We start from the raw sequence: 8,084 nt of genomic DNA, 5'->3' as shown, positions 1-8,084 counted from the left end.
TGTTCCAGTCTGTGCCCATTGTCTCTTGTCCTGGCACTGGGCACCACTCCGCTGCGCCGGGCTCCATCCCCTTTGTACCCTCCCTTCAGGTATTTATAGAGATTAGTAAGACCCTCTCTGAGCCTCCTCTTCTCCAGGCTGAACAGGCCCAGCTTTCTCAGCCTGTCCTCACAGGAGAGGAGCTCCAGTCCCTTACTAATCTTCATGTCTCTCTGTTAGACTGTCTCTAGCACATCTGTGTCTCTCGTGTTCTAATGGGCCCACAGACAGACACTGCCCTCCAGTCCTCCCCAAGTGCAGGACTTTGCAATTCTCCTCAAACTTCGTAAGTTCCTGCCCGCCCACTTATCAAAACCCTCTCAGCCCATTTCTGAAAGGAGGTTCCTGTCAGCTATTTCTCAAAACCCGTCTCCCATACCCACTGATCTGCCCCAGACTCCAGTGCAAAGATTGTGCCAATCGCTTCTCTCCGATGCTGTTTGACTTCCATGAAGTTATCCCGGAGGGAGGAGTGGACAAGGACAGCGTGTACCATATTATAATTTCAGGAAGTTTTGTTATTTCCTTTCATGTGCTCAATTACTGAAGTTAATCTCCTTGCCTCATTCATGCTGATGATAGCCCTGTCTGTGATCAGTGCCACACTGTTTCAGGTACAGTAGTGTTCTTGACCTGTCCAGCCAAGCCACTTTCATCCTCTTACTCCGGCCATTCTTTAATCCTCACGTTTTCCCAAACACCTGCAATAAATTACTCACATCTTGTATTTCAGACTTCAGTTAAGTTAATTCCACTTTCCCTCCTGCCCCCTCTGTTCAATAGATGTGCACTGTTTGCTCCTGCACCTGCACTCTTCTCTGTGCTGCTGCACAGTCACTCCTCCAGTAATGGCAAGACATGCAGTGGACAGCGGACTCTGAAGACCTTCAAGGAAGGTGGCCCAAGGAGAGCCCAGTACAGGGGACAGCGTCAGCACTGTCACTTTTCCTCCCAAAGAGCTCCTTCTGACTCGTGAATCCTGCTAACAGTGCACTTCCCATGGGGATTTTAGAAGTGCTCAGCATCCTGCTGCAGGACCCTGCTGCAGAAATGCAATCGGTATCACTGGGGAAGGAGCGCAGCTGAGTTTTAGCCCTTTGGAATTTCTCACTTTCAGCACAGTAGATCTGTAAACCCAGCCACACGTTTTCCTGCATGAACAATTCTCAGCAAGTAGCCCAACATGGTTAACCCTGAGAACTGACCTCCTTTTTAGGAGTTACGGTGTCACAACGAATAGAGAACTGGGTGCTAAGCCACAGCCCTTGTTCCTCGCAGTTAATTGAGTGTCACCGGGTTATAATGGCCATTGTTCCAACAGCAGCCTGCGCACAATAACACCGCTGTTCCCTGTCTCCTGCTCCCTGGCCTCTCTGTAGAGTTGTGCTTTATACAATTTGCATGTGGTGAAACTGATAATAATATTCTTTGAACGCTGCCTCCCTTTCCATGTTTGCAGAATACTCGACTGACATTCGTGAATTTAACCTCTTACTGACCCATTAATTATAACAAAGATAATAATTGTCATTTTACAGACGAGGAAATTGGAGGATATAAAACTAGACGTGACTGTACGTGACAGCTGTCTGAATTTACTGTGCAGGACAATGTTCATCTGCAAATTTTAACATTTTGTAACTTCTCGAGTGATGTTATTTATATGTGATGTTCTTGAAAACTAGTGACGGTGTTCTGTCATGTTCAGAGATACAGCCTGTATTTCTTTTTAAACTAGCAGTCATTTTGTTTTTCTAAACAACTCCATCTTGCAGGTTTTTTTTGCAAAACCTGTGAGCACGCTTGATTGTGTTCATCTAAGTTTTAAAAGGGTCTGAAAAAAAATAACATTCTTAATGATAATGTACATAATAACGTACACCCCTACGCTTCCTGCCTTGCAGAAATTGAAAGTTATTTTTCATTGGATTGCCCCAAACTGAAAACGTTCAGTTATTCCGCATTACCAAATTGGGTCAAGCTGTGATTTCATTGATAGTTGCATATGTAAAGCCTGAAACACATAACTTCAAATAAACTCCTGATAAAGACAGGCAGAAATAATGGTTGACTGACGGCACCCATAAGACACGAAGGGCCTAGCTGGCACTGGTTGACTTTCCTGAAAAAACACAGCTTTGAACAGAGGAATCATTAGGGAAAGTAAGCAACCAGAATTTTTGCAGCCCAGAAAATTGGCTTCTGGTTTGATTGTGACCAAACAAACACAAAGGTGTCTAAGATGCATTAGGCTTTTGATATTAGGTGAAAAAATAAATATATCCTGTAGTTTGTTGTGATTTTTTTTTTATTTTAATATTATAAAACTAATAAACGCCAGCCATCAGCAGTGTATTTCAATGCTATGACATCAAGAAACACAGGCCTTACGAACGGTTCCAGCCTCACAGAGCTGATGACCAACGCTAAATGTATTTGTCACTTTTTAAAAACTTAACCAGCTATTATTATTTGTATTTGGAAAAGCATTTACCAGATTTTCCTGACATATGTAGGTATATGATAAAAGATAGTCACTTTACACACCACTTACAGGCCTGGAATCTAATCTGACAATCATTTGGGCACGTGCTTACCTTTAGCTGATAACTGGTTGTACACCTAGGATTTGCCTGAATCAAACATCAGCTAAATACTGAGCGTAATCATAGGAGAAAATAGGTAGGAGAGAGAGCAGAGTGCAATAATAGAAATGTATCTTGGCATGTTTTTTGTGTGTTTTCTCTATTTATAGGCTGTGTTTGCTGAATAGGAATAAGCAAGCCAATTCACTGCCTCCCAGCCATTGCTGTGAATTCAGCCTTTCATCTTCAAAGTGCTTTCCAAACATTTATTAATTAATCTTTACAACACTCCACGAGACTGGTAGATAAATATCACCCTGCTTATGAGAAACTGAGACATAAAGGTGGAGTCATTTGTTCGTGGCCACATGGTGAGTCAGTAAGGAGTTTAAGATCAGGATCCAGAAGTGCCTGGCACCCAGCCTGTTGGTCAGTCACTGGATCCACCTCTTTCCTGGGCCTGTCTTCCTGTGTGCCAAAGCCTCGTTTTTTTCCTTGCTTTCTTCCCATTTGTCTTCTACTTCCCCCAGGCCCCGCTGGAGGTTAAATCATGTCTACACTAGCAGATACAGTCTCGAATTTTCTGGTTTTACCCCTCCTTTTGTAGTTCAGTAAATGCCCAGTTTTCTTCTTCTCTTAGGTGCTCTCTTTGGTCTCTGCATTTTAGAGGAAGTAGTAAACCTAACTGAATGTATCTTGTGTTTGTTAATTTGATATATCAGAGATAATTATATAATTTTACTAATTAAATGCCAGTACATAACAAAGCTGAATCACAAGAACACATCTAATTCATCTTCATGAATTAGTTAATGAAATACTTCTTTTGATGGCTTCCTTTAAACCTCCAAATCTAGGCTTCTGCACCAAATGGTGAGGAACTGAAGCATGTTATTGCAAACGGTGTTTCCCACAGCCCATTTCCATGCATTTAATTATCTAGGTCACAATAGCTGTGAAGACAGACATGTTCCTCTGGCCACTTCGGAATGGTTTTTTCCTTCGTGGTGAGGAGCTCCCTACAAGCTGCTAATCACTGTAACAGCACAAGATTGTGTATTGCAGAGCCATCATTTTCTCTCTTCAGTTTTCCCTCTAAAAATCAGCCAGGATAAGTTCCTCCTTAGGCCTCCATCCAAGGGGTCTGGTGGCTGCAAGTGGGCATCCTGGAGGATGTGCCATCGCTCCAAGCACGTGCCATCTGAATTGCAACTGTGAGATAGGGTTTTGATGGGTGAGCTCTATAATCTTCCCGTGGAAAATGCTCATCAGAAAAGACTGAAGTAGAATTTGGGAAGGGTGAATGTGCCTCAGTCTTCTTGAAGCTCAGTTCTTCCACAACGTATCTGTAATACCTAGTACAGAAGCACTGCCGAGTCTCAGCAGAGAACCACTGGCACGTGGATAACATACACAAAAAATAAAATGACCATATTAATAATAAACACATACTGTCCTAAAAGTTTAGGGCATCTCTAGTAGCCTTAGTAAGGTTTGTAACATGTCAGGATTTTATCTGTTTTTCTAAATTTAGACATCTAATATCATCTGAGATGCCACAGGGCATCCTACCTGCCAGAAGAAGATTCTCCAGAAGAGCACAGGTCTCTTATGGGACCTGTTTTTTTATTTGCCATTCGGGTGTTTCAGACACCCAGGGGTGTCTCAAACTAGATGCTTGGTTTAGGCAGCTTAATTTGGCTCTGCGTAGCATGAAGTCATGGTGTGATTTTTTAGCTAAATTAATCGCTGTTTTGAAGCTTGTGATGCACAGCAGCAGAAACAAAGCACTTGTTTTGCAACGGGAGGTATGAAATGGATTGCTGGCAATAAGAATGTGGTCAAAACAGAAAGACTACAGAAGAAAAGAATTCACAAATAAAAAACCTCTGTTCCCCAGGATGGATGTGAATATTGTGTAAATAGACATTAGAGTTGGAGGTTTAATTGTGTCAATGTTTTCTTTAATAATTACACGTTACAGCAACTCTTCTGTTTGTTCGCAAGGTTAACTACATCACAACAATGCTTCTGACCGTGTCCAACATCCAGAGTTGCATCTTCACTTAGGAAACATCCTCTGCCTGTTTATCCTATGTAATTTCCCAACCACTTAGGAGCCCTATATTTAATTGACTTTGGCACAGACTCTCACCCTAAAAACACTTGGAAGCACGTGCGTAATAAATACTTGACTATTTTGACTGAATACAGTAATGGACAATTATCTGTTTTTATAGAACAGAAGACGTAATTAGTGAGCAGCCCATAGATTTAAAAGACTGCTTACATGAAAATTACCTTGAGAGGCAACTCAGGTCAGTTAAGCAAGAGTCCTGCCTTAGCCCCAGCTGAAGTCACAAAAAAATCAATATATTGTTTTTATGAGATGATTTAAAATCTGTTGATCTTGCTGCTACTTTTCCCATATGCAAGCACATGCAATGTAGGTTAAGAATATAGCTAACATATACCTGTTCTGTATCAGTAAGATGCAGACTTCATCAGATTATTTTCTTCTTATAGTTGTCTGAAAATATTTGCTCTTTTTCTCGACACAGGTGTGTTAGAAAAGGAGTCTTGCTAATGCACACTTGACTCACGTGCCAGGCTTCATATATATTTAAACCAAGATTCCCACGATGTCACCAGCTTTCCAAATCAGTTCCCTTAGTTTGTTGTTTGATCTTCTGATGTGCAAATTATCAAAGATTTGCTTGTGTGTATTATTCTGTTAGCTTTACCTTATTTTAAATGGAATTGACTCATGAGCACTGAATACAGATTTATTTTTATGAGCAGTTCTTCTGTAATACCTGGTTATTTGCAACTCTTCCCCCAAATTCAAATCCACGTTGCCTCTTCAAACAAACAGGATCGGTGTTCGACCATTTTTTCTTCACACACACTGACTCTACCTGGTGGATCTGCAACAGGATTTATTTACACTGCCCCCAAAAGAGAGGTTCCCGGCCTGCAGTTTGAGAAATCGAGTGTTGGAGGTTATACAGTTTCCACAATTGCAGAATAATAAAACTTGCCCCAGTATCTCCATGTCTTTCTTCTCTGGAGGAGACAAAAACTGGTCACAATACTCTAGGTACTGTCTTGCAAGTGCCAAATAGGGGGGAAAGGATCATTTCTCTGGGCCTGCTGGCCACCCTCCTATTTACACAACCCAGAGTGGAGATGGCCTTCTTTGCTGCTTTGTGTTCAACTGCTTCACGTTCAACTTGCTGTCCCCCACGTCCCTCCGATCCATTTCTTCAGAGCTGCACCCCAGACAGCTGCCTGCCAGCCTGTACTATTGCGTGGAGTTATTCCTCCCAAAGGGAAGACTTTGCATTTGCTTCTGCTGATTGTTTTTTGAAACGCTGACCACACTTGTTTTTCAAATTTTCAGTGGGCACTCATATGGAGACTTGATTTCCCTGACTAATTATTTACACGTATCACAGTTTGTGCCATTAAGCCTAATTGTTCCATGAAAAATTGTACTTCAGCCATATGTATGGGTTAGGATAACAGGTCATGCCATCCATTTGGGAGTGCTAGCCATAATAATAGGGTGGAGAAGTATTATAGCAAGATAAAAACAAGCTATCACCCATATTTGTGTTTCTTGTTAGCTTGATTTCAGCTAATGAATAGATTTGTGCTTAAGATATCAGAAAAATCCCTCTGCAAATACTTTAAGGCACATTTTCAGCTCTGATGGAGCAGTGACTGCACAAAGCAGAAAGGGAGGGCTGAGACCACCTCCTTGAAGAACACCCTGGGGCAGTGAGGGTTGGATCTTGTCACTGAGCTCAGCTGCATAAACCCCTGGTGCCAACAGCCTCTGCAGACCATTTTGGATACTGGGGGGATCTTTGCAATATGGTTGAGACCCTGGGCGTCACTGATGGAACAGAGAGGGAGTGCTTTCCTTGGTGCTTAATTGCTTTAACTTTCATCTTAGGTAAATGAGAACAGTAACACAACTATTAACATGTGCATTCTTCTTCTTTCTGTAAAAGAAATTGCAGAATGATCTTACATTTTAAGGTTTTCTTTCTTTCTTTTTTTTTTTTTTTTTCCCAAATATTTGTTAATGATAAACACATTGTACAAAGAAAGGCTGAAGGTGGACAAAGCTTTCTGTGGGCCCAGCTTTACTTGACTTGACTTGGCTGATCTTTACTAGTGTTAGTGGAGTCATCTACCATATGGCAAGAAGGTATTAGGTCGCGTCTGATGAGTAAAATGACTCTTTTGAAAGCTACAGCTAGAATTTATTACAATCGAGAGCTAAGTAATTGTAGAATGATAACTAATTACTAGATGGGTTATTATGCATAATCAATATAGCACTTGCTTCAAAGGATTATATTAACGATGTTGCAAAATCAGGAGGCTGGTTTATTAATTCCTCCTAAGATACAGCAGCTTAGTTAATCACTGCCTGACATCAAGCACGCCTAGAAGCTTGTACATTTTTCTCGTACCTAGAAATGCCAGAGTCACCGCTGCAGGCTCTGCTGAAGGTTTATTTGGCTGAGTCCTGTGCCCTGTTGCAGAGTCCTGCTCACGTGGGGTGCTGTCTATGGGCAGAGGGCCCCACCCTTCCTCTTTGCCTACAAAATAGATGCCAACAAAGCCGATAGCTGGTGAGGTTGATGTTATGTTTGTAATTGTAGAACTGCTGATATTGATGATTTTATTCACTGCCATCATCTTATTTCCTCGTGTAACTCAAAGTACTTCCTGCCCTGTATGCTTTGCCTTCCAAAAAAGTACCTTAAAATGATGGCTCATTTGAACGTGAGTTAATATTGGCTCCAAAGACAAGACATATGTTTTTATAAAGATGGTTCTGGGCGACACACCCAGAAGCAGAAATTGATAGCACAACAGATAGTGCAAAAAACTCATGTACATCACATTCAGAAGCTCTTTGGAGGGATTTCCCTTTTCCTGCTGCAGAGGTACAGCGGGAAAAAAAATCACTCGTATTACAGATAGTTCTGTTCAAACTCATGCAAGTCAAAAGGTTTTATTCCCCAGTTCACTTCTAGACTGAAAACCTTTCAACATTACCTTAAATCTATTTTTTTTTTATTTCATTGAAAACGGTGAAAATTAAATGTGTGCTTAAATTTAAAAATGTGCTTTTTTTTTTTTTCTTGGCACAGAATCAGAACAAAATACTGCAGAGAGGTGAATGGGGATGTCAAAATCTGACTGTCTTAAAGACATCAAGCATAATCTTCAGTGGGAGTTGTTCAAGAGGACAATGCTTTCTACTGACAATAGGCTATTCTTGTTAAGAGATACAAATACTTCCTGACTTGCTTTCACATTTGATTTTATTGCATGTGTCAAAATTCCCAAACACTGAACGGAAAAGTAAAGCCAAAATTCGTAGGTGTTAGAAGGCTGCAGGGAAAATAACAAATCCCAAAGTTTTCATATTGCCTA

This window comes from Anas acuta, chromosome 6 (assembly GCF_963932015.1).
Source record: "Anas acuta chromosome 6, bAnaAcu1.1, whole genome shotgun sequence".
In the NCBI taxonomy this organism is placed as follows: domain Eukaryota; kingdom Metazoa; phylum Chordata; class Aves; order Anseriformes; family Anatidae; genus Anas; species Anas acuta.
The sequence above is the reverse complement of the archived record's forward strand: the minus strand, read 5'-3'. Positions refer to the sequence as shown.